The 26,608-nt window shown below is 43.7% G+C and overlaps 1 long non-coding RNA gene across 1 annotated transcript in view; it reads right to left on the bottom strand.

The window, feature by feature from the left end:
* Positions 1–679: 679 nt before the first annotated feature.
* Positions 680–26,608, bottom strand: part of LOC115566512 (uncharacterized) — a 62,568-nt gene continuing 36,639 nt past the window's right edge. Inside the window, exons 2-3 of the long non-coding RNA XR_003981079.1 lie at positions 2,237–2,344; positions 680–1,011 (exon numbers count right to left, since the gene is read on the bottom strand). This is a non-coding gene — a long non-coding RNA (uncharacterized LOC115566512). The remainder of the gene's footprint in view (positions 1,012–2,236; positions 2,345–26,608) is intronic.

Raw genomic sequence — 26,608 nt, 5'->3', positions numbered from 1 at the left:
CAGCAGACAGGGAAATTTGTTTGTCGCAACGGCAGAATATTACAAGACAGAGCAATAGCAAAATAGACAAAATAATCAAAAAGGAAAGAAAAATAGAATCGACGTATATACATATTTACATGAATAGTGCAAAAAAATTTGCAACACATTTTTATATACAGATTTTTAAATATAGATAATAAATATTGGTGTTGGAATGAGTTTGTACAGGCTTATTGCACAGTGCAGAGTGCAGGGTGAGGTCTATATGGAGCAGTGCTGGTTGTACAATCTAACAGCAGCAGGAAGGAAGGACCTGTGATACCTCTCCTTCACACACTTAGGGTGTATCAGTCTGTTGCTGAAGGAGCTGCCCAGTGCTGTAAGAGTGACCTGCAGGGGGTGGGACTCCTGCATCAGCAGCGATGACAGCTCGTTTATCATCCTGCTCTCTCCCACCACCTGCACTGAGTCAAGAGGGCATCCCAGGGTGGAGCTGGCCTTCTTGATAAGTTTATCAAGTCTCCTCCTGTCTGCTGCCGAGATGCTGCTGCTCCAGCAGACTACTCTATAGAAGATGGCTGATGCCACCACAGAGTCATAGAAAGAGGTCAGGAGTGCCCCCTGCACTCAAAAGGACCTGAGCTTCCTCAGCAGATACAGTCTGCTCTGACCTTTCTTGTATGTAGCTGCAGTGTGATCAGTCCAGTCCAGTTTATTGTTCAGGTGAACTCCCAGGTACTTGTAAGATGTCACCATCTCAATGTCTGTTCCCAGGATGTTCACCTGTGTGCAGGGTTGTTTGTGTCTGCGGAAATCCACCAGCTCTCGGAGTGGCGTCGTCCACTCCGATGCCAACAGAGAGCTCCAAAGAGAAGTAAAAAAGGATAGTTAAAAAGTACAAGAAGAACTATAAAAAGAAGAAAAAGGTCAAAAGTGAGCGAGAGCCGCTGCAACAGGCTGCCACTGACGCGGCGCCATCTTGATCTAGTACAGAACAGTAGAGCCCTTGGTGTGGATGTCATGGATTTCCTATTCAGATAAAAACAGAATTGTATACACTGAAGAATTTACTGAACAAAGCTGATTTTAAACAGTCCAATCAGAACATATGTCCACAAATACCCTGTTCACATCTTTAATGCAATCAGACAAATGGCAAACACAAAGTGGACTAATTGCAAAATTCACGAAGCTCATTTGAACCCTTGAACCTGTTCAATGCTGCGATGGTTCAACCTATGAAATGTGTAATAATCTATTTACTTGTTCATCGTGGATTTTTAAAATTTCAGCCAGAAATCTGCTGTCTTCCCAGGTTTTGATGCCTTCTGTCTGAATAAGGTCATCGATACAACTACATTGAAATAACAGCAGGAGAATACAGCAACAACACTTAAAAAAACAGTTCAGTTTGAAGAATCTAGCACACATTTATAGAGCAGACAAATGAGTAAGAATCACAATTTTCACTTTAAAGGAGTCATCACCTGGTTTTTTACGTATCCAGTCCCCCTTGGATCTCTTTGGATCAATTCTTAAAACTTATTAGAATTTATTTTTATTTTTTTTTTAAATCAAACGTAGAGCTTGTTCTGACACTTTTTCATTACGAGATTACGCGTGAGGTTTTGACTGGTCCGGATGTGCATTGTATTATTATGTAATGAGGCGCGCATTGATTGGCTGCAGGAAGGACAGAGCCGGAATGGGGGGCTAGCCTGCATGCACACAGACTCCAAAACATAAACAGCCCCCTGTCATGGCGCACACACTAAATGAAGTACCTACGGAATTCAGGCATTTATGTACGAGCCGGAGTCGGAACCCAAACGGGAGAGTGAAGAGGCAGAGACGGTGGAAGAGACACGTTTATAGCAGGATGTCTCTGAATGGTAAATTCTTTTTTTTTTCTGCTTACTTTTTCATTTCGAGTGCCTGCTCACCTTGCCTGTAGTTAGATACAAGCACCTCAATATGATAATTGCTAATTTATCAACAGTTAGGAGTTGGCAGTTAGTTATGCAAGTAGCCTCCTGTGGTAACGTCACGACAGGAGCAGAGTCAAAATCTCGTGCTGTAGGAACGCTATTCCTGTTCGGAAAAAGAGCCAAAGCGAAAAAACTGAGCCACATTCAAACTCCAGCTTTTCAGGCAAGTTTCAACTGAGGTCCAACACCAATATGCATGTTTTAACAAGAGAAATTGCGATTTCCGGGTGATGACTCCTTTAAAAGAGAGAGCTGATCCATATTACCTCAGATTCTATTTTGAGAGCAGTCCAGAGGTCCATGAGCTCGTTCACTGCTGGGCAGAACATCACTATGGTCTGTCGGCGTGGGAAAATGCGGTATCCATCATCTTTCTAATGAAGGGGAAATGTACAAATGCAATCAGTATAGAGACACATACGAGGGCTGATTCTGGAATAGTCCCAGATAGCAAAATTCTTCTGGCCCATATCTGGCCCACACCTGACATGTTCATCCGGCCCACATACCGCATGGAATGATGGCACTTGGGCGCTCCGCTTCTGTTTGCCAAAAGTGGGCCACAACCAAGCCATCACAATGCCAGGTGTCAACCAAAAACAGACCATATAACCTAGCACTCAACCGAATGTGGGCCACTGTGCATTTTTATTCTGGCCCACCTACCACATGGAATCATGACACTTGAGTGGTCCACACTTGTTTCCCAGATATGACCCACAGCCTAGTCATAATATTACGTAGCGTTATGACTAGGCTGACCACTCAAGTGTCATGATTCCATGTGGTAGGTGGGCCAGAATAAAAATGCACAGTGGCCCACATTAGGGTGAGTGCTGGTTTATTGGGTCTCTTCTTGGCTGACATCTGGCAGTGTGTTGGTTTGGTTGTTGCCCACTTTTGGCAAACAGAAGCGGAGCGCCCAAGTGCCCTCCTCTATGTGGTATGTGGGCCGGATGAACATGTCAGGTGTGGGCCAGATATGGACCAGAAGAATTTTGCTATATCAACCAAGAGCTGACCATATACATTAGAACTCACTCAAATGGGAACCACAGTTAGCTCTCAGACTTATCCAGAACTGGTTTACAGTCTATGAACTTGTCTAGCCTGCACACATAAGGAGTCACAACCAAACCATGATAAAGTTTTATGTCAAATATGAACAAATACAATAAACCAGAACTGGTCTGAATTTGTGGCTACATGCCATTATGGTACCCCCAGATACTGTGTTGAATGGTGACATGCAGAAGTCCAGTCTTGCTGGGACTCATCTGGGGGTCTAAGATGAAGAAACCTACTGAAGAATTGAAGAAATGACCAGACATGAGAAACAACTGGTGAACAGAAGAGGACTATGATTTTTTAATTTTTTTTTTTAACCTATGAGACAACAAAACAAAATTCAGGCCAAATCAGTGGAACCACTGAAAAAGGTGGAAATGTGGAGAAGCTCCAAAAAAATCTTGCCTGGGTCCAACAACATGGCTCATCTTCTTGTGGCCCTTGAAGAAATACACAAAAAAACATATTTTGTTGACTCAGTAAAGCAGTACTGTGGTTACTGAATATGGTGGCAGTGAAGTACAAAACACACGTTATCAGGAGACCAAACAAAAAGGGCCCTGTAAATTGATATAAAAGTTATACAATATTGTGTTGATGTCTTTCAAAACTTAAATCCATAGTCTGTTTTTATTTACAATTAATCTGAAGCTATAGTTGATATTATGTCTGATCACTGACCCAATATCTGCTTCCTCAACCTCACTCTGTTCAGACAAAACTGAAAGATGCGATTGATAACAAGCAAAATGAGCTGAAGTAAAGCAGCTTCATCAAACACACCCTCTGCATACAACTACATCGATATAACAGCAGGAGAATACAGCAACGACACTTAAAAAAACAGTTCAATTTGAAGAATCTAGCACACATTTATGAAGCAGAAAATAGCGGCCAAATGAGTAAGAACCACAATTTTCACTTTAAAAAAGAGAGCTGATCCAGCTGTATTTTGGAGGTGAAAGAAGCTGCGCACAACTTACACGTCCAGATCATTTTGGAACCAGCAACCTAAAAGGCAAAGGAAAAGATGAAAAAGTTTAGACCACCATCTAAAACTTTTAAAACAGAATTGCTTACACTTACTACTTAACTAACAACAAGTTAATTACTATTAGCTTATCAAAATATTATCACAGACTACAGCTATCACTACTTTGAAATGACAACATGTTTTCCTCAAAACAATTTGTTTTATATAACATCTATAGAAGGAAAATAGCTCAAGTAAACTTTTAGTTTTTAACAAGTTTTTAAGACAAATCTTGAATTAAATTTTGGACTCTTTAGACCAATCATCTTTCTTTTTTGCAAGCAAATACTAAGTTAAGTAAAATAATATCTGTGCAGTGCAAAAGGTTAAATATCAATTAGGAAGATGGTATGTATGAACAGAACACATTGATGGCTTGTTGAATTGAATACGGCAAAAAGTTTTATTTTGACCAAAATAACTTAATATAACAAGTTAATTACTATTAGCTCACCAAATTTTCCTTTAGAATTATAACGTGTTTTCCTCAAACAATTTATTTTATATAATGTCTATAGATAGAAAATAGCTCAAGTAAACTTATTAGTTTTTAACAGGTTTTTAAGACAAATCTTGAATAAAATTTTGGACTCTTTAGACCAATCATCTTTCTTTTTTGCAAGCAAATACAAAGTAAAATATTGTGCAGTGCAAAAAGTTAAATATCAGTTAGGAAGATGGTATATGAACAGAACACATTCATGGCTTGGTGAATTGAATACGGCAAAAAGTTTCCCTTGATCAAACTGGCAAGTAGAATAAACAATGTGGGAGTTCATATGATTTATGGTTAACTTACCAAACTAAAACATTGTCTGAGAAAAAAAATATATATTGGTATTTAGAGAGGCGGGAGTTGTGGTTCATAGAAGAATTCATTCATTGGATTAATGTTACCCGGTACTATCTTTATCATATCTCCAGTTATCTTCCTTAACTCTGTCTTAACTTCTTGAAACTGGAACAGAGAGATGCAATGAATACATTCATTACATATCAAAATATACTGTTTGTGAGCTTGGCTCCTCTGAGAGATCAGGTTGTAACCTAGGTTAGCTAATGTTAGCTCGCTAGTTCTAGCAGCTAACCATTACATTCATTGTCATTTGTTAGCTAGTTAGCACCATGGTGGCTAGCGGAGTTTTGCCTCTGCTGTAAAAATACTTTATTACAATCCATGGCGTTAAATAAGTAAAAGTGAATAAATATTAACATTAAAAACTTACAGTAAGTCCTGACTGCTGCCGCGTAGGTAGAACTTTCTGCCTCCTGTTGCTTCCGGCTGCCAACCGCTCTGCAACATAGACACCTCTTGTGTTTTCTGAAGGTGTTGACGGCGAAGAATTGCGAAATTACAAAAGCACAGAAGCTTATGGCTACCTTCACAGTAACAAAATAGGTAAAGTGCTGTTTAAGAAACACAGCGACTTTATATTTCTGAAGGCAGCTGTAGAGCCCAGCCAGAGCGTCAATCAGGCCAAACATGCAGCGTGGATAATGCTGAAGGAAATTGGAGTCGTGGAGACAGGCGGCTGCTCGTGCATTGCCGGGTTAGGGAAGTCGTGTAGTCATGCAGCAGCTATTCTGTGGAAGGTATTCATAAATCCAAATATCTCCGTTCTATTGTTCAAACATTTGAACAATTAAATATATTTAAGGACATTAAGAAATTGTGCTTTTATTGCCGAAGGGTATATATGGTTAGGTTCATGTTTTATAATAATGTCAATAATTAGTGGAGAAATTATGAAGATCCTAATGATGTCATTATTGCAGGTGCAGAATGCCGTAGTCAGTGGAAAGACAGGGCTTGCATGTACAGATGAACAGCGCAGGTGGAATTCAGGGACTTCAAAGAACCTTGAGCCTAAACGTCTGAGTCAGATAAACTTCAGGCACCACAAGGCAGAACAGCAATACAGTGCAAACTGTAGGGCTGTAGTGACTGAATTACTCCCAAATACACCACATCATCTTTCACACAAAGACTTCAGAGACAGTGTGGACACAGCCCCCATTCAACCACTTTTTCTCCTCAAGAACAGCTTACTAGAAAAGTGTCATAATGCCTCACCATCAGTAGAACAACCTAGCAGGAGAACCAGTGCAGTTGATGACAAGATTTTTCAGCCACACCAGACACACAGTAATGATCTCACCTGTGACTCATGCAAGACATTCTACCAGACATATGTTGAAGTTGGTGATGCACAAGCAGCTCAATTAGAATTAGAAACAAGCGAGCAGAGTGCATCTGATTTGTGGCACAATTGTAGGAAAATTAGACTAACGGCCAGCTCTGCAAAGAAGGTTCCCGTACATGCAGACACAAAAAGTGACAAATTCCTCTGTGAGCACATATACCCCTCCTTTCGCGGCAACTATGCAACCAACTATGGTAAAGAAAATGAAGTTAGAGCCTGCCTTCAACTGAAGGAACAGGGCATGAACATTACTCACAAGGGCACTGTTGTTAGTGTCCAAGAACCATGGCTCTCTGCCAGTCCTGATGGGGTCATCGACTCGTGTGTGCTTCTTGAAATAAAATGTCCTGTGCCAACCCAGCTATCACTCACTGACCAGCTAACTCAGAAATGCAGTGATATCAAACTAGTAGATGGAGAGCTGCAGCTGCAGAAAGCTGGAAGCAGGGGATATTATATGCAAGTACAGCTTACAATGTTTTGCACAGGTCTAAAGTCTGCTAAACTTCTAATCTGGACACCCAGTGAGCAGGTTTTCTTTACAATGCAGTATGACGAGGCGTTTGTGAGGGCGCTAGTAAAGCGCTTGAGAGGTTTTTACTTCTCACGTATGCTGCCCCGGCTTGTAGATGAATATGTTGCAGGACGGTTTAAGCTAAATGAAAGATACACAGAGATAATGGGCAAGGATTAGTGCACAACTGCACATGTGGCATTAACATACATGTGTGCCATACGTTAAGAGAATCAGAATGAAATATGTGATACCTTCTGGCTGTGTAAATCAACTTTCTTTCAGGTTATGCAAAAACATGCTTTTAAACTTTCTGTTCTAACAATATGATATGAAACATGATTCCTACAGTATATTTTACTGTAAAAAAAACATTGACATATCACCATGTTATTTTTAGAAAAGCTGATGACATCCAATGTTGAAAGTGGTTACAGATTTTTCACCATCTTCCAAGGTAATGTTCCAAACACAAAAAGTTGTTACAGTTAAAACAAATTCAATGTAAACATTTAAGGTGACAAGGATTCATTGCTTTAAGTAATGGCACTAAATGTATACAGTTTATATCATGTAAATAAAAGATAAAATACATCAATACATATATGTATATATGTCTATGCTCTGCAACGTTCAAACTTTTCTTCTTCTGTGTTTTTTCAAAGAGCGGTAAGGAATCAGTGTAGTATGCGCATTAGCGCCGCCTTCTGCTTTGGAGGGTGAATCAGAAATTAACTCGGAATAAAAAACTATCCCTGCAGCTGCTCAGCACTTAAGTAGAAATAAAAAATATATAGGCTCCATTAAACTGATGCCAATAAAAATACCAAACATTAATTAAAAAAATGTTTTTTACGTACTAAATCTCACTATCTAATCTAGAATTGTAGTTGCCAAATTCAACCACAATCCGAACCGGTCCAGGTCAAAATCTTTAGCCTGACGATGACGACACAGACCCACTTCGCGCATGTGCAAGCGGTTGTTGTCTGGAACCGTCAGAGCCAATAGAATCCAGTTCTAGTTCTCTTAAAGTACGCCAGGAGATGTAGAAAGTATATCACGACTCAACAAATGTTTAATTCAGAGTTGATCTTTCAACATTGTATCATTATTAATGTATCAGCACTTTTTCAACAGTTAATTGATCAGCATTGTTTGGATGTTGGAACGTTATTTTTCTACTGATATATTTCAACAAAATGTTTAGAAGTCATGGTTGTAAAAATAATGTTGATTTGACATACAACACAAAAATTGTTGATATTTAAATGTTGAATCCATAGTGAGTTAACAACACCACTTCAACTATTTGGTGTTCAACATTGTTTTGACGTTGAATTTGTGTATTTCATAAACTGACATTACTTCAACAACATTTAAACGTTTAACGTCAGTCAAATGCCAGCTGGGGTGTGTCGTTACTACATGTCGTCTTGATGTGTATTTTGGCAATGTCGTGCTAACATGTTGTTTGACAGTGTCTTTACATCCTTACTGTGTGTCGTTGCTATGTGTCGTTACTACATGTCGTCTTGATGTGTTGTTTGACATCGTCGTTATTATGCGTCATAACTATGCGTCCTTACTACATGTCGTCTTCATGTGTTGTTACTGCGTGTCGTTACTATGTGATGTTACCATGTGACGTTACTGCGTGTCGTTTGACAACATCATTACTATGTGTCGTTACTGCGTGTGGTTTGACAACGTCGTTACTATGTGTCGTTACTACCTGTTGTCTTGATGTGTTTTTTGACGACGTCGTTACTATGTGGAGTTACTGCGTGTCGTATTGATTAGTGTTGTGTCGGTCGCGAACGTGTCGTTTGGACGAAAAAATCTTTTAAGTGAACGAAGTGAACGGAGTCACTTCATGAACTGATTCGTTTTCTTAGTTCAGTTGAGCTCAGCCGCGAGCATGCCGGCCGGAAGTGGAACTGCCGCGACTCACACAGAGAACTGTGAGGACGTGATTCACGTTAGCGCTGTGATTCGTTCATGATTCGCGAACTTACTGCACACAGAGAACTGATGCTGAGGACGTGATTCTCGTTCACGTACTGTGCTGAAAGTGGCGCTGTGTCACTCACTCACTCACTCAGGACAGAGGATTTGATTAACGTTCAGTAACCGTACTGCTAAAATTAGCGCTGTGTTGCTAACATCCGTGTAGCATCATGTTAAGTGATTTTACTGCACAGTAAAAGTCACTCACGTTCGCGAACGTGATTCTCAGCAGGTCGCTTATTGAACGACAGGACGTGAATCAAATTCGCGCTGCCACTCACTCATGATTCGCATCGCTGAGGATATGATTCTCATTCATGTACTGTGCTGAAAGTGGCGCTGTGTCACTCACTCACTCAGGGCAGAGGATATGATTCACATTCAGTAACCGTACTGCTAAAATTAGCGCTAAAATTAACATCCGTGTAGCATCATGTTAAGTGATTTTGCTGTGCACAGAGGACACTTTCACCATGTAATAATTTTAGTGCATGTTTACCACCCAAAGCAGCGCTGCGTCTCCCGCGAATGATTGTGTACTATAGTCCATGAACGCACCGACCCTCAGTAAGTGAACGTGAACCTCAGGGCTGAATCATGAACTGAATGACAGATTGTTTGGCTGCTGTTCAGGGAGTTGGAGAGCACTGAACGATTTGGTGAATGAATCTTTTGAACAAATCATTTTAATGAACGGATTCTAGAGATTCAGTACAGTAAAAAGAACTGCCGTTCTGATCACTCGTCTTGATGAGTCGACTGACAACTTCGTTATGCATGGCTAGCGCAGTAGCGCCGGGCGCCCCTTTGCCGGCTTACCCTTTCCAGTCGTCGGAGGCTACCGCATTGGCACCAGGCGCTTTTTCCCAGCTTACCCTTTCCAGTCAGCCGAGGGAACCTCCCAGCAGAGCTGTACCACTTCAGTATTGTCCCCTAACACTAATTTATTTTTCATGCATCATAGCTTACTAACAAGTACAAAATGAAGTATAGCTGCTGCGCAGCAATGGGTCGTTCAGTTTTTTAGGTAAAATTCTGATATTTGTCAAACATCATCTGCCATGACTCTAAACATTTTTCAATTTTTTCATGAACATTGAAGATTTATTGATCAATTTGCAGGTATATGTTTACAGTAGGGTTCACAGAACATTCAAACATTTTCATGCACTTTAGGAAAAATTGTGGGAGGAGATAGGTTTTTATAAGTTTTACAGTTTAAAAAAAACAGAGTGATGGACTTCATAATTTTTAATAGGTTTAAATGTACAAAAAATTCTTTAGTACTGGGGCTACAGTTTGATGAAAGAGTGAAGTTCTGGCAGGTTGATTTGTTATGAATTTTCAAAGTTTTAACTTTAGACGCTTGCTGTAGCGCCACCATCAAGACTATTGGCTTGGGTTTACAGCTGAGGCAATCTGGCATGAGAATGGACCTTTGTGCAAAATTTTGGTTAGCTTTCACCCATGGTCCGGTCCAAGCTATTTGTTTTTATTTAATTTAGAGGCTTGCTGTGATGCCACTATCAGGACAATTGTCTTGTGTTTCATGTTGAGGACATCTGACATTTTGATCTGTCATCATCATCATCCTTGCTGGGTCTCGAACCCACAACCCCTGACACCAAGAATCAGCTCCTAATTCACTGTCCGGGCAGCTGTTGTCAAGGCAGATTTCAAAAATGGTCAAAATTTCAGAAATTCTGTTACCTGAACAAAAATCTGATAATACATAAATTGCATCTTGACAGCATGGAAATGTTGGTGATTTGTTTTTAACTCTAAGTGTTTTGCTTTATAAGAGAAAATCTGATGTTTAAAAATGCCACTCTTACATTGACTCCAGCTGTTCCCATGAGAGCAGAATTCAAAATGTTCTCAAAAAATCAGTTTTTGAGATAAAATTCTGATATTTGCCAAACTTCATCAACCATGACTCCAAAATGTTCTCATTTTTTTTAAGGAAGATTGAAAATGTATTTAGCAAGAATTTGATAGTATATGTTTACAGTACTGTTTACAGCCAAACATTTTGATGGACTGTAGGCTTAATTTTTGATAAATCAAAAATCGGTGAAACAAGTTTTGTGGAGGACGGTCTGAAGATGCTCTCCAGCAAGTTTGGGGACAATTGAGCAAAAATTGTGGGAGGAGATAGGTTTTATAAGTTTTCCAGGTTTTGAAAAAAACTGAGTGATGGACTTCATAATTTGTATTGAGTTTAAGTGGACTAAAGTTTCAGCAGTATTGCGGCTACAGTTTGGTGAAAGTTTCAAAACCGTAGCATGTACTGTTGATTTTGTAGGTATTTTTAAATTTTTAAAATTCAAACGCTTATTGTGCCCCCCACAGGAGGAATATTGACATGTCCTTGGAATTAAGTAAATCTGGCATGGGGCTGGACATTTCTGTAAAGTTTGGGGAGTTTTCGCCCTTGGGAAGTATGACTTCCTCGGAAGAAAGAAGAAAGAAAGAATTCCTAGGAATACAATAGTGTCCTGGCAGCTTAGCTGCCTGGACCCTGATAAAAGTCATATATCTATATCTATACATATAGATATATATCTATATAGATATTTAATATATCTATATAGATATTTAATATATCTATAGATATTTAATATATATATGGATATATCTATATAGATATTTTAGATATATATATATATATATATATATATATATATATATATATATATACACTACTCACAATAAGTTAGGGATATTGTTATTTACATGAGTGCTTTTCCTATTTGGTCTGAATTTTAATGAAATAAGTAGTAAAAGTAAAAGTTCCTTTTGATATTACTGATAATGAATGAGAAGAAACACCATTTTCATTAGTTTAATATTTATTACCCCAAAAATGTAGACAATAACAAGGATAGCCCCAAATAACAAAAATTGACAATGTCAGTAGCGGGTGTTTCCACCATTTGCCGCAATGACAGCTTGACAGCGACGTCTCATGCTCCTCACTAGCATCATGACGTTGTTCTGAGGCAATGCGTTCCACTCTTCCACAAGTGCTACATGCAGTTCTGCCAGGTCACGTGGGGGTGGGGTACGATCATCCAGTCTCTGCTTCAGCTGGTCCCAGACGTGCTCTATGGGGTTCGACACTCATCAGTGAACAGGGCGGTAGACCACTGCTGCATTGTCCAGGTCACATGGTCTTGTGCCCACTGCAAACGTTCACGGCGGTGTCTTGGTGTCAGTGGAGTCACCTGCAACGGTCGTCTGGCATTCAAGCCAAAGCGGTGGAGTCGGTTTCGAATGGTTTGTCTGGAAACCCTAGTACCCCTCACATCTCGTAACTGGGCCTGCAGCTGTGTGGCAGTTGCATAACGATGTCTGAGTGCATAGGTCCTTAGGTACTGGTCATCGTTGCGGTCTGTCACTCGTGGGGCTCCACTCCTGGGTCTGTCACAAACTCTGATGCAAGTCTGCTGATGACACTTTGAGACACACCAAGTTCACAAGCAACATCTGACTGCCTGCCACCGACCTGAAGGCGCACTATGGCCAGGTGGCGCTGCTTGTCCGTTAAGTGACGTCGTGTGTTCATGGCTGTTTGAATGATGAACTTGGAATGATTTACTGACAATACCAGCTTTTTATACCCACAGAATGTTGAAATTGATGCCACATTGAAAAGGGTTGTCTTTTAGTTTTTTGGTATTGGCCCCAATATGTAAGGCACACTGTACACAGTGAGACCATTACGTGGAAAACACAAAGTGAGGTGTGTCTATCACCCCAATACAATTGCCTCCCTATCCCAAAACTCTCTGAAGTGAAACAAACACCGTATGTATGAAAACCACTGAGTCTCTCACAATATCCCTAACTTATCGTGTGTGTGTGTATATATATATATATATATATATATATATACATATATATATGTGTGTGTGTGTGTGTGTGTGTGTGTGTGTACACACACGTAGATACTTACTGAGTATTATATAAACAATAATACCAATAAAGATTAGTCAGAGTGATCAGACTTTATTTGAATATATTTGAATATTACAATACAGTAATGCAGTAAAATAATTATCAAGGGGCAATTGTTGATCACTGCTTTCACACAAAACCACACTGGAAACACAGGGCCAACTGTTGCCAGTGTCCATTGCAACAATGCCCTCCAAGAAAAGTCCCAATTATGGCAATAGACACAGTTTGTGGCTTGTTGCATTACGGAGTGTCCACTGAGCTTCAAAGTTTACTGAGCACCTTGGGTTTAAAGATACCCTTTCATTTCGAAATTAACACAAATAACAAAAAATATTAATTAGACTGTATTTTATTCCAATTAAATCTGCACTGTCATCTTCTTTTGTATAACTATGAAGTAAGCAAGGATCTCCCACACGGTGAAAAATCGTATAAAATACTCAGATGCATAATTTTTCTATGTCTGTCTTGGGTTCCTCCTCACGGACTGAAGGAACTGAACTAGCGTGGCCCAAGGAGGGCGCTCACACCAAAGTGGTGACATCAGTTACCCACAGCCACCCTGTGGTGATGAACGAACAAACAGTTAACAGCTGTGTTTAAGAACAAATTACACATTTCCAAATGGAGTTTCATGATCAATTGACGCCATCTGTAACAAAAGCCAGGGAAGGTATGAGTGTTAGATGTTTGTTCATCACATAGAAACAAACGTAGCACACATCACAGGACCCATCAGCCTTGTGGTCACACTCAACTTGGCCCTGAACAGACACTCCTCAGCAAAACCTGTAGAGGGAAAAAACTAAATCGCAAAGTCAGTCTCCAAAACACATGTACCATTCGTACATGTGTAACCAGTCTAGTGTAACAGGTTGGATTTGACAATTCCACTTTCAAAGTAAAAGCCTATAATTGTTAGATTAACACATTTCAGCTTTCAATGCACATGCGACAAGTATTAGCGACGGCGCAAATGAAAAAATTACCGCTGAAAAATAATGACACATAGTACAAGTACAAGTACAGAACCCTGTGGCTGACAATTTAGGCATGGTGGTGTAGTACTGTATACATTACCGTGTGCATCGAACCTGCAGGAAATGCGCTGCCCCTCACAGGTAATATCTAACAGATTGTAGCGAGGACATATTCAAAATCTTTATCTCCTACAGCTTTGCTCTTGTGTGGCTCTTCGAGATTTGCTGTAAACAGTGATGCACTTTAGAATCACAGATTTTTTGCAACCAACACGGATGGAAAAACTGTTAAACTATATTCTTACAGAAATTCTCACACTTACTCCTGCCAGCACTTGATGTCTCTTGATGAAGACATTAGGCTCTCCGGTGTAAGCTCTTGCAGTTGGTGATCTTTCTCAATGGCTGAGTCGATGGGCATTCTCCAGAGTGATAACCTGACACAAAGACATCTCTGTGTGTAATAACATTATGACAGTATGAGACTCCAACATTGTGACCACAGATACAGCAATGGTAACGTTACAGACATTTGGTGCGGGGGAGACTGATCTGAGAAAAGTTTAGTGCTACGGATGCTTCCCGTCGCATATCAATGTGATTACAACAGCAAGCACCAGGTGGATGTCAACAATAAAGCTAGCGCTACTCAGCCGTTTCATTTTCTCACATTTATAACCTTATTAACATCAAAGCATGCCGTTGACCGATCACCCAGTGCGCCATCTGGTTTCCTCTTGCCTGTTGTAGGGGCTGATGGCTTCCAGTGGGGTTACAGCTGAATGTGAGCGCCAACACTGCTGGAGTCCTGAATACACAGCCGCTAGCTCGGCGGTAGCTTAGCTTGTTTGTTAGCTTTGTCGAAAACACACACTATGCTTTGACAATCTGAACGCACTGCATTTCATTTAAAATAGCAATGGCTACAATACAGTGTGCTTCGTGTCTTTAATATGACTCTTACCATAGTGCATTTACAGCAGTAACGTTCCTGTAATCAGGTGGACAGACGGTGAACCACGGAAAACTGACGAACTGCTCCACACACTCTTGCGTCACTCCCTGTTGTTGTTCTCTCACCCCCCAGCCAATCAGTAACCGAGGAACTTGACGTTGCCTCATGACCGACGAATAAGGTCGAATACAGCAAACAGCAGTGTAGGATGTACAATAAGCAGGCTAGGTGTCAACACACATAAATAGTTGCAGACAAACAACATTTTACACATTATATGACTATAACAATAACAAAGATCTGATCAAGACTTATAACTAAACTTTAATGTTGATAATGTGGAAACGTCTTTAAGAAAAATGTTATGGGAGTTTGACTTTTGTGCTCTTGTGGACAGAGACCTCATATGTTGTACCTGGAGTCTGCTGGAGCCACTCATCCAGTTTGGGGGTCACAGCCCATAATGCTCCTTTTCCCACTGGCACAACTGTTGCCTTTACTCTCCACATCGTTTGTAGCTCCTCTTTCAGCCCTTGGTATTTTTCAAGTTTGGGATTGCTACATCTACCACCACTTGCCTTCTGTTGTTTGTCAACCACCACAATGTCCGGTTGGTTAGCCATTACTGTCTGGATCTGGAAGTTCCACGGGATCTTAGTTTGATCATTCTCAACCACCTTAGGTTGTGCCTTCCACTCTGTCCCTCGGACTTTTAGCCCACAATAATCAGTGCAGATGTTTCTGTACATTATGCAGCCACTTGGTTATGACGTTCCAAGTACGCTGTTCCTAGAGTTCTCGACGGGCCTGAAAATTACGACCCGACCCGCGGGTTTTTAAGCCTGAACCTGACGCAGCCCGACGCAGCCCGACACACCAGCATGAATTGTATGCCCGAATCCAGCCCAACCCGACCCCCCGCGCGCCTGCATTGTTTTCCTCATACACTTGTTATCGTTACTTTACGCAGCGGCGTCAGGTCTGCGTCTGCCCCTCCCCATGAAGCAGGCAGCCAGACTTACTTTTCACCACACATGAACAGCGATGATTCACAACATACAATATATAATTTACAACCTGCAAGAAATGGGTTTTATGAAATGTGTTTTATAAAAAAGGAAGCCCGAGGCCCGACCCGACCCAGCTCATTTGCATATTTTTCCATCCCGAACCCGGCCCAAACCTGCAGGTCTGGTCGGGGTTTGTCGGGCCGGGCCGACCCATTGAGAACTCTAGCTGTTCCTGTCTACATCTTACACCCTGCTGTTATGTGCTGAACTGTCTGTGTCTATGCACAACCTGCACCTGGGGTCCTGTCTGCTGTGGTAGACCCCAGCCTCTATTGATCTTGTACTCAGTGTCTGTTCTGGTGCTGATTAGTGGTAGGATTTCTTGATATCAGCCATTTCTTCTATATCTGCCGGTAATACATGCCACGCAGGGGGCTTGTCCCTCCATGATGGCTCCTCCTCATCATCATCATCATCATCATCATCATCAGGTTTCTGCTGCCTGAGCACTTCATTTTTGGGGGCCATATTCCTGATGTACTCCTGGATCTTTGTTGTTTCATTTTGGACAGTTGAATCTTTCCCAGGTTCTCTGATTGGGATTATAATTGCCTCCTTCCAATTCACATGGACTCGTCCCTCCTTCCACACTTTATTCAACAATGCTAGTGTGGCGATACCAGTTGAACTGCGAGTGGCAGATCTAGAGAATCAATATAACACCAACAACGCCACCTTAGGACTTGCACCTAAAGAGTATACTCCTTTAACTTTAATTTCTCTGAGGGTTTCCCAAAAACCACCCATACACAGGTTCATACACAAATGAATACAGGCACGATGTAAAATAATTTAACAAACTTTATTACTCACAATAAAACAAGTTCATTTATCAAGTTATGTCTCTGAAACATTTATATCGTTATTTTCTTTAATCTCTAACAAGTGATGTTCCACCTACACCAATACAGTGGTTCAGTTAGGAAGTGAAAGGCAGTACACCACGGCTAGCTCTGGCAGAGGTCCCTGCACTCAAATAATTCAAAAGAAGAAACAAAACAATATATTTACAAATCACTGCAACTCAAAACGGAAGGGGGGGAAACCATACAAGAGGTATAAATGTGGCAGGTCCTCCACTATAGCTGCTGCAGTAACCCCTCCCACCCCCACTAACGTCTCGCAATCAGATTGGGGCGGAGCACACGTGAACTCAACTACACTTTAAGAGAATGTCTATACGACGACGAAACAACCGTTTCCTGCAGGCTAACTAGCAAGGCAAGGCAAACAAAGAAAGAAAAGAAGTTAGAGACAAGGCAGGGCAAACAGCAGCCTAACGCCAGACAAGCTTTAAAAGAAAACAAAGTCAACTGTTAGTGACAACATCTAACCACACTAGCAGACACAATAGCATTTAGCTTATAGCACTGGTTACCTGGGTCCCGCACACATCAGTGCTTGTAGCTGCTAGCGGCTACGGCGGCAACAGCAGCTAACCAGACGGGGACACACATACACACCACACCACACCGGCCCGATGCGTCAACCTACAACAGAGGACCGTCAGCACAGCATCATATTACATCTTCACATCATGAGACTATGCTACATACCTGCAGAACGCACACGGCCCATACACGCTCGGACACTACGGCGTGGCGGAGCTGCGAGCTGGCTGCACTCGCTTCGGCAGAGGAAAGAGACAGACTAAACGACCAGGGGGGGTATATAAACCGCCCCGCATTAGCGGGCGAGGACGCGGCTGCACTACAGGTGCCGGTAAGGGGCGTGTCACACACCTGCCGCGATCGCCATGCCTGCTGTCAAATAAACAGAATATAAACCATCTGGTTACATTCCTCCCCCCCTTTGTTTTATCAGTGACCCACTGATAAACTACACACTGAAACTACTCATATTAAGACCACGGTCTAAAAATGGCTGCAGCCATACTACTAGAACCCACTACTTGAGAAGCAGTAGCCCTGTCTGCCTCACCCCTTACAGGCCCTGGAAGGCGGTGGAGGTTTGAGTGTTGGCCTGCAGTGGTCCGGGAAGACTTCCTGGGGGCAGCTGAGCCGCCGCTGGATGCTCCTGTTGGCACAGGGGAAGGGACAGAGGCCTCTCTTGCCACTGGAGGTGAAATTGCGTGCTCTCTTGGTGGGGAGCTTGGCTGCACTGAAGTGGGTGGATGCTGGCCTGGTCCCCTCAGAACCACCCACAGTCCTTCATCCTCACTGATCTCCGACGCACTTTCGGAGGAATCCTGCGGCCCCCTCTCAGGACACTCAGGAGGCAGGGTCAAAGCCGGCTTCAACATCGTCCGGTGCACACTCCGCACCTGAGTCAAATCATGCACTGGAGCAATGGAATAGACAACCCCACCTGGCTCTGGCGCTCTCACCACTTGATAGGTTGTCGAGCTCCACACATCCTGGATCTTACGGCGCCCTCTAACGCCATGGTCCTGCAGGTAGACTCTTTGACCAAATTTCAGTGGCTCACTCAGTGCTCCTTGATCATGCCGCTCTTTCCTCCGTCTGGCGACAGTTTCCATCCGTCCCCTGGCACAGTCGAAGGCCAGGTGGAGCCGACGTTGATGCTCTGCCACCCAGTCACACACCTTCCCTGCTGTCAGCTCAGGGAGATGGCCCAGCAGGAAATCGGCAGGTAAATGAGGTTCTTGACCAAACATAAGAAAATGGGGGGACTCACCCGTTGACTGATGAGGGGTGGTGTTGTAATGAAACACCAAATGGGGAAGATGGTGGGGCCAGTGGCGTTTCTGGTCAGACGGGAGGGTGCGCAGTAGGTTATGCAGTGTCCGATTAAATCTCTCACACTGTCCGTTGCCCTGGGGATGGTATGGGGTGGTCCGGGTCTTCTGAATTCCATACAGTTCACACAGCTGTTGAACCAAAGCACTTTCAAAGCTCCTCCCCTGGTCAGAGTGGAGGCGCGCTGGAACTCCATAGCGATGGAACCACTCTCTCACCAATACCTCAGCCACAGTAGTAGCCTTCTGGTCTCGGGTCGGCACAGCTTGGGTGAACTTTGAAAACACATCGGTCATCACCATAACGAGTTCCCGTCCATCCTGGGCCGGTTCCAGCAGAGTGAAGTCAATGGCAAGGACCTGGTTGGGCTCTGCGGCTAATAGATGACCCATAGGAGCCCGGGCCTGGGGCTGTGTGCACTTCGCCAGGATACAGCGCTCACACTGTTGACACCAGTTCCGGATGTCTTTATCCATCCTCGGCCAGTAACACCGCTGCCTCACCAGCTGTGATGTCCGCTCAATCCCCTGGTGCCCATGATTTTGATGAAGCTGTTGGAGAATCTCCTCTTTCAGACACTCAGGAAGAAGAAGCTGGAGGATCTCTTCCCCACCGTCAGGACGGAAGAGCCGGCGATACAGCAAACCATCTCTCTGCACAATACGGTCCCACTGCCGCACCAGACCACGCACCTGAGGGCTTAGATGTTCTTTTTCTGCGCGACTCGGCACCCGCTTGTCACTCCAGAAATGGTGGAAAGCCCCAATAGCTGCATCGCCTGCTTGGAGTGCCTGGAGATCAGCTGGAGACCGTGAGGGGAGGGCAACGACCGCTGCCTGCACACCTATATGCTGATGCTCTCCAGCGGCCCCCTGGATATCCGGTGGTACAGCGGTGCCAGGCAGCATCTGTTCAAAGATCTGGACCCCAGTGGCTGGCTGCCTGGAGAGGGCATCGGCGTTCTTGTTAGTGCGGCCTGGTCGGTACCGGACACAATAGTCAAATGCCGATAGCTCGGCCACCCAGCGCTGCTCTGTAGCGCCTAGTTTAGCTGTCTCTAGATGGCTCAGGGGGTTATTATCAGTCCACACAACACATTTCTGACCGCACAGATACTCCTTGAACTTCTCCACCATCGCCCATTTCATGGCGAGGAACTCCAGTTTCATGGAGCTATAGTTCTTCTCAGCTGGGTGCAGGCTGCGGCTAGCGTAGGCGACTGGCCTCACTCGTCCCTCCTGCTCCTGTGACAGGACAGCTCCCAACCCAATGTGACTGGCGTCGACTTCTAAAATAAAAGGCAGGGAGAAATTAGCAAAGGCCAAGATGGGTGCATTTATTAGGCGCGCCTTTAATTCGGTAAAGCTCCCATCACAGTCCGCCGACCATGCCTCTCCACACAGCGGGCCCCGTCCTCTTCGTGGCTTACTCCCAGCCAACTCAGCAACCAGTCTGTGCAGCGGGGCAGCCAGCGTAGCAAAACCTTCAATGAATCGTCGATAATAACTTGCAAAGCCAATGAACGACCTCAGCTCAGTGACAGTGGTGGGACGTGGCCAGTCAGCCACAGCAGAGACCTTACTGGGTTCGGTGGACACTCCCTCTCGAGAGATGAGGTGGCCCAGGTATTGCACCTCCTTCTTGAAGAACCTACATTTCTCCAGTTTCACTTTGAGCCCTTCCTGGCCCAGACGGCTCAGCACAACATCCATTCGGCTCAGGTGTTCCTCTACAGAGGAAGAGAAGACAATTATATCATCCAAATACAACAGGAGAGTCTGACAGTGCTGTGCCCCAAACATTCGCTCCATGAGACGTTGGAATGTCCCAGGGGCATTACATAATCCGAAAGGCATACGATTAAACTCAAACAACCCGAATGGTGTGCAAAATGCAGTCTTTAACTTGTCTTTCTCGGTCACAGGTACCTGGTTATAACCACTAGCAAGATCCATTGTGGAAAACCACTTGGCTCCAGACAACGCATCCAAAGATTCCTCAATGCGGGGAAGGGGGAAAGCATCCTTCCTTGTTTTCTTGTTAAGCAGGCGATAATCAACACATAGCCGCAGGCTGCCATCTTTCTTCTTCACCAAAACGATGGGTGAGGCATAGGGGCTACTGCTCTCCCTAATTACCTGGGTGTCTAGAAGCTGATGTATGTGTGCCTTTACCGCCTCATACTCAGAAGGAGGGATACGTCGGTACCGCTGCCGCACAGGTGTGTCGTCTAAAAGAGGAATGTCATGACATATTAAAGTGGTACAACCAAGGTCACCTTCAAATGCAGAAAACACTGGTTCATGTTTTAATAACAATGCTCTAACCCTGCACTGCTCTGCCTCAGGGAGTACAGATAGGTCAAGGTCCCTGATCTCCTTCTGGACTGAGCTTACCCCTGCAGTCTGAGACATTATGGTTGCAGTAACACACCCTTCCTCGCCCTGTACCTCACTCAGCCCTGGAGGAAGACTCACCACCTCTGCTGACGCCAACAGGCCTATGGGACAGCGGGGCTTAAGGCTAACTGCAGTCACTCCCACATTAACTACTGGTATGTAGGCAGTGCCTCGAACAACACGTACCAGGGCAGAAGACACCAACAGGCCAGCAGGCAGACAATAGTCAGGACTCAATGGCTCAACTAAAATGGACCTGGGGGTACCAAACACAGCAGAACAGGTAGCAGCTACAATCCTAGTGGAGCCTGCAGGTATACAAACCCGCTTTCTACCCCTCAACCTGGCTAAACAGGAGCGTGAAGGAGAAGACTGAACCTCTGCTTGCTGACAGAACTGAAAAGCTGGCAGCCAGGGCCCGGATGGCTCCACCACCGCAGAGAGGTCAAACTGCTCAGGGCCACACTGACGGATGAGCCCCTGGTAACATCCCTTTATAATGTTCATACCCAAGATGCCTGGCACTTCAGGGGGGGTTACTTGTGCAGGTGGATCTTTAACCACCAAGACGCCACGTCTGGGGATTAGACAGCCGAGCACCTCAACATCTGGTTCCAAATAACCCAAATATGGAATTTCCAACCCGTTAGCAGCTCTGAGCTCTAACCAGTGACAGGACTTTAACTTATCCTGAAAATTCTGTCTGAAGAAGCTCTCTGAGATGGTGGAAACCATGGACCCTGTATCAAGAATACATTTAACATTCACACCTGCCAACTTAATGACTACCTGGGGAGAGGAAGCAATCAGGCGTTCTTTTACTACAGCATCAATTACACCATGGTCTGAGCCTTGCATGTCCCCACCTAATGTCTGGCTCTGCACATTAGGGGGAGCTAGTTTTCCATCTGTGGGGGGCTAGTGGATGCTACCTGAGAGGCGCTGACGCTGGAAGGGGGACGAGGGTGAACACGCTCATTCTCACAGTCCCTAGCATAATGGCCTGGACGCTGACATCGTCTGCAGACAACACTATTTAGGCGGCTGGACTGGGGTGCTGTAGGTTTCTGCATGGCTGCTAGTGTCTGGGTGATCTGGTTTAGCTGCTCCTGCTGCTTGTGTACTAAAGCTGTTAAAGCTGCCAGTTGTGAAGAAGTGGAGCTAACCTGTGAACAGTCAAATTTAGGCTGCAGGCTGGTGTTCTGTGTAGCACAGAAAGCAGACATAGGGTGACCATTACCCTTACTAACTGGCCCTCCCTCCCGTTCCCACCTAATAGCTTCTGACCTAATGTCCAGCAAGGTTCGGTCAGGGTCATTACGGACCAGTCTCTTCAACTCTCTACGCAGGTCAGAGTTATTGACATGTTCTACAAAGTGGTCACGTAACAGAAAGTCAGAATTAGGAACTCTAGTGGGAGAGCTTGCAACAACTTTTGCCATTAAACATTGCAACGCATGAGAAAATTCTTGGAGTGATTCACCTGCCAACTGTTTTCTGGAGAAAAAGTCTTGCTGTAATGAAATATAAGACTTAGGGCACCCATACAATTCTTTCAAGATAGCAAAGACACATTCAGGATCTTCTCGTTCGGCACGGGGCCGGTATTTTATTTCATCTCGAGCCTCACTCTCTAAATGATCATATATGAAACATGCTTGGTCGCTGGGTCCCAAATGTCTAGCCCTCATGCTGAATTGAACTTCTTCGATCCACTCATCAATATTAATACCATGACTGCCCCTGAAAACAGGACATCGTCTCTCACGTGGGAGATACACAACACGCTCGGTGGTGGCAGAGTTCACAGACAGTCCTCTTGAACTTGGTCCCGCCTGGGCTGCATCCCGATCCCGTCGTAGGCGATCATTTTCAGCCTGGAGCTGCTCCACCTGAGCCTGGAGGTCCTGTGGCTCCTGCGTCATCCTGGGGCCCCTCCGCTGTCGTCTCAGTGGGTAGCCAGAAGAGGGCAATCCGTAGCCCGAGCCACTGCCTTGCCTCCAAAAGAAAAAAGAAAAAGCCTTGCCACGCAATATACACCAGCTCTGCTTTGCTAAACTACAGTTCCAACAATAAAATTACAAACGTGCCTGATTGTGAACATCCTGCCGACAACGCCAAGATTGATTGTGGCGATACCAGTTGAACTGCGAGTGGCAGATCTAGAGAATCAATATAACACCAACAACGCCACCTTAGGACTTGCACCTAAAGAGTATACTCCTTTAACTTTAATTTCTCTGAGGGTTTCCCAAAAACCACCCATACACAGGTTCATACACAAATGAATACAGGCACGATGTAAAATAATTTAACAAACTTTATTACTCACAATAAAACAAGTTCATTTATCAAGTTATGTCTCTGAAACATTTATATCGTTATTTTCTTTAATCTCTAACAAGTGATGTTCCACCTACACCAATACAGTGGTTCAGTTAGGAAGTGAAAGGCAGTACACCACGGCTAGCTCTGGCAGAGGTCCCTGCACTCAAATAATTCAAAAGAAGAAACAAAACAATATATTTACAAATCACTGCAACTCAAAACGGAAGGGGGGGAAACCATACAAGAGGTATAAATGTGGCAGGTCCTCCACTATAGCTGCTGCAGTAACCCCTCCCACCCCCACTAACGTCTCGCAATCAGATTGGGGCGGAGCACACGTGAACTCAACTACACTTTAAGAGAATGTCTATACGACGACGAAACAACCGTTTCCTGCAGGCTAACTAGCAAGGCAAGGCAAACAAAGAAAGAAAAGAAGTTAGAGACAAGGCAGGGCAAACAGCAGCCTAACGCCAGACAAGCTTTAAAAGAAAACAAAGTCAACTGTTAGTGACAACATCTAACCACACTAGCAGACACAATAGCATTTAGCTTATAGCACTGGTTACCTGGGTCCCGCACACATCAGTGCTTGTAGCTGCTAGCGGCTACGGCGGCAACAGCAGCTAACCAGACGGGGACACACATACACACCACACCACACCGGCCCGATGCGTCAACCTACAACAGAGGACCGTCAGCACAGCATCATATTACATCTTCACATCATGAGACTATGCTACATACCTGCAGAACGCACACGGCCCATACACGCTCGGACACTACGGCGTGGCGGAGCTGCGAGCTGGCTGCACTCGCTTCGGCAGAGGAAAGAGACAGACTAAACGACCAGGGGGGGTATATAAACCGCCCCGCATTAGCGGGCGAGGACGCGGCTGCACTACAGGTGCCGGTAAGGGGCGTGTCACACACCTGCCGCGATCGCCATGCCTGCTGTCAAATAAACAGAATATAAACCATCTGGTTACACTAGCAACTTACTTAAACCTTTTTCACTCAGGTGTCTAATCATTACATCTTCTATCTTTCCCGGTGCACTCCTTCCTGTTTTGGCTAATGCCCTCTTAAATTCTACAGACTTAAACGGGATATGTAATTAATTCCCACTATTATCATTTCTCCTTAGCACATCGATATTTCCAACTTTAGTTTTTTTCCCTACCTTGCTTTTCCTCTTAGGTCAGATTGTTGGAGCTGTGGGACACAAAGGTAATTCTGAAGCAGAACAAACTGTTAACTGTAATATATGTCTTATGTATACAATATTTGCATAATATTTAAGTTAAGATTCCTGTGCAAAATACATATGTGTGTTTGTACATGCATACCTTTTTAATTGTTTGGAATATGTGTGTGTAGCCCCTGCACATAATCCCATCTGCTGGCATTTCAGCCTACACCCCCAAAGTATCACTGAACAATTGCAAGCAGCTCAGCAGACTTCCGGGACTGAGGACGAGGACCACCGCGTTTTCATCAAATGTGTATATTAGGAATCGAGGAAAATATCAACACTTATAGAGAAAATATATCACTTGGAACGAGTTTTTATATAAATTACACAAGAGACAAAGAAAATATGATAGGTTTTACCTATTTCGGCCATAAGTGGTCATATTGACCGCACATCATTTCATGGGGTTTGCTACTTTTATTGTCTCTCTTGTCTCTAAATTTTGTTAGCGGCCGCCAGATGTGCTTCTTTGTGAATATACTTGTAAGTTAATTATCATATAGTTGTATCATGGGCAAACAAAATCGGGAGTTGCCCCTCCATGAAACAGCAAGCGGAGCTGTTTGGTGCTGAAGTGATGCGACTCTGACTGTGTACCAGGGAAAGCAGAGGAAGAATCTCTGCATCCTGAGCACCGTGCACACAGGTGTGGGCACCTTTAGTGGGGCGAAGGCAAAACCAGAGTCTGTGATGTACAACAACACCAAGTACGGCGTGGATGTCCCGGACCAGATGCGAGGGCATACCCCGTCAAAGGCGGTACGCGAGGATGGCCAGTAGCGGTCTTCTATAACATCCTCGACCTGGCTGGGATCAATGCCCGCATTTTATTCAAGGAGCAGCAACAGCAGGAGAGCTCGGAGGAAAGTCATGCAGCAGCTGGCAGAGGAGCTGAGGGCAGAATACATGGAGGGGAAAGCGGCCGCGGTAATCTATATCTAGCGGTCAAAATGACCGCTTACGGCCGTTAGCAGTTTTAAAATTCAGGCCCTTCTGAAGTCCAACAGGTAGAACAAATGAGGTCTGTTCAGAAAAACGCAGTCCTAGGAACAGCTAAGATACTGTGCAGAACTCTCACAGATTTATTAATATATATACGTATACTAAAGCTGCACTAAAATAAACACGTAGTTTACTTACTTCGTCTCTTGACATGATGCTGTTCGCTGATGTAGGCTACCAAAGTAGTTCCGCGGATGCAGGCGCAGAAGTCTTGCAGTAAACGGTCGCGTGAACAGTGAGCAAACAAATAACCGTATCACAGCATCAGCTGCACTGCTGTGAAGAGTTCATGCGAGCTCCCTCGCTGGCTTGGCTTATGGCTGCAGTTACCCAAACGGCCGTCGTGTCGCTATTGAGTCTTATTTCTTGATCCTGCCCTAAGTTCCTTTGATGTTGTCACTGCATCTCAGCTATGTAATGCCTAACAGAAAACACAGCAGACTAAGTTACCAAGGGATGTTACTTGCTTACATTATACTAACGTTAGGTTATAGTTCTGGAATATTTTTTCTAAAAAATTTACTCTTGAAGGTGCTTATACAACTACATATGCAGTAATCAGTTAGGTTAGCAGATTAATACTATAACCACATTAATTTGAACAGAACACCTATAATTATAAATATGAAATGAATATCTTTAACGTTAAATAACACTTGGATTTTAATTGGAAAATGTAAGATTAGGCATATTTTGGTAATAAAAATGTACTTAAGATAGTTATAGGTTGAGTTCTATAAAAAAAAAGAAATGGACCAGTTCATAGCAAGAAACTGTGTTTCGGAGACAGAATTCACAGTGGTTTAACACCACCAGTTGATCCGACTGATGACAGCCACTATAAACAACGAGAAACTACTTTTTGTCCCATGTCATGTCCCTAGGGCTGAATCAACCAAACAAATCCTTGGTCAACAGAAGCTGTGAAATTTCGGCTAAATATCGACTAATGGGGGGGGGGGGGTGCTCTTGGCATTCCACTTATTTCATTAAAAATAAACATAAAGACTAATAGTCAATTTGCTTTAGATTAAATCGTTTTGGACCCTATTATTTTGCACTGAAATTAATCAGTTAAAATGAATTAATTAATGAACACACTTGAGTCTGGCTCTGACAGCCTTTTGCAATCTTGGT

Source organism: Sparus aurata, chromosome 1, assembly GCF_900880675.1.
Source record: "Sparus aurata chromosome 1, fSpaAur1.1, whole genome shotgun sequence".
In the NCBI taxonomy this organism is placed as follows: Eukaryota; Metazoa; Chordata; class Actinopteri; order Spariformes; family Sparidae; genus Sparus; species Sparus aurata.
Note: the sequence above shows the minus strand (reverse complement) of the source record. Positions and strands in the feature narration are given on the sequence as shown.